Below are 1,125 nucleotides of genomic sequence, written 5' to 3' on the forward strand. Positions count from 1 at the left end.
CTGCCACATATGACTGCACATGGAGTGTGTGTCGTCGAGTGAGTATTGACGTCAAGATCTTACGGACGACGGAAAGGAGCATAACGGGGCGGTAGCTTTTTGGATGTCCTAGAGGCTTGCCGGCTTTGTAGATGGGAACGATGAGGCCGCAGCGCATGTCGTCAGGACAGTACTCTGTAGCTTGAACAGCGTTGAAGAAATTCGCTTTAAAGATTGAAAGATCTGCAAAACTCCACGAGATTCGAAGGATACTACAGAAGGAGGGCGAGCAATATTGGGTCTTCAGGAATCTTCTTTCCTAATTGCATTCAGCAGTCAGCTTCGAGGTCAAGAACGCGATGATATTTTCAGAAGGAATAGTTTTCAAAAAAATTTAAATTTTGGAGAAGAAGCTTCCTTTCTAAAAAAAAGCGTTCCTTGCTTTCACGCAAGGACCGGAGGTGCCTTGCCGGACATGTCGTCGACAGCACAGTGTCGGCAGATCCACGTTTGTAGGCTGCAGACCGGGCAGACGTTTTGATCAGCCCGGCCTGGTGGTGAGATTTTGGACCCGGGAGTACTAAAAACTGCTCGCATCCCAGGGTGCTCAGTTTCGCTCTATCCGATCCAGTAAGGCTTCCAGAAAGGCCCTCAGGTGCGCGGCCTGCGGTGCCATAATATACCTCGACCTCCGGAGGGGGGTGCCACGACTTGGCGGCAACATGATCGTAGACGTGAAACGTATTTGTGTACAACCTGGCCTGAAGTATGTTCAATTTCTCAAATTCCGGTGTGTTGATTCATGAAAATCGGCGGTTGTCGATGTCACCTCGACATTTGCACATTTTTAAATTTTGTAGTTGTGGTCCTGCGAGCTGCACGCACGCACCGCCATAATGCATTCTTTGCCCTTTTTGGACGATGTTTATTTTGTTTTTGTTTTTGTAGTTGCTTCGTTGTGATCGGGTGAGTGACCAATTTCTACAGTGTACTCGTTCAATACGATGGCAGCTTGGTCTGGCTTTTCGGTTTCTCTACTTTTCTGCGATGATGGAATGCCATACCTCAAGACATTTCAGTTACATATCATCGGAAACTACAGTTCTCATCTCGGCAACAGACGAAAGAAACCTCTCTCTCTCTCTC

This window comes from Sycon ciliatum, chromosome 3, assembly GCF_964019385.1.
Source record: "Sycon ciliatum chromosome 3, ocSycCili1.1, whole genome shotgun sequence".
Lineage (NCBI taxonomy): Eukaryota > Metazoa > Porifera > Calcarea > Leucosolenida > Sycettidae > Sycon > Sycon ciliatum.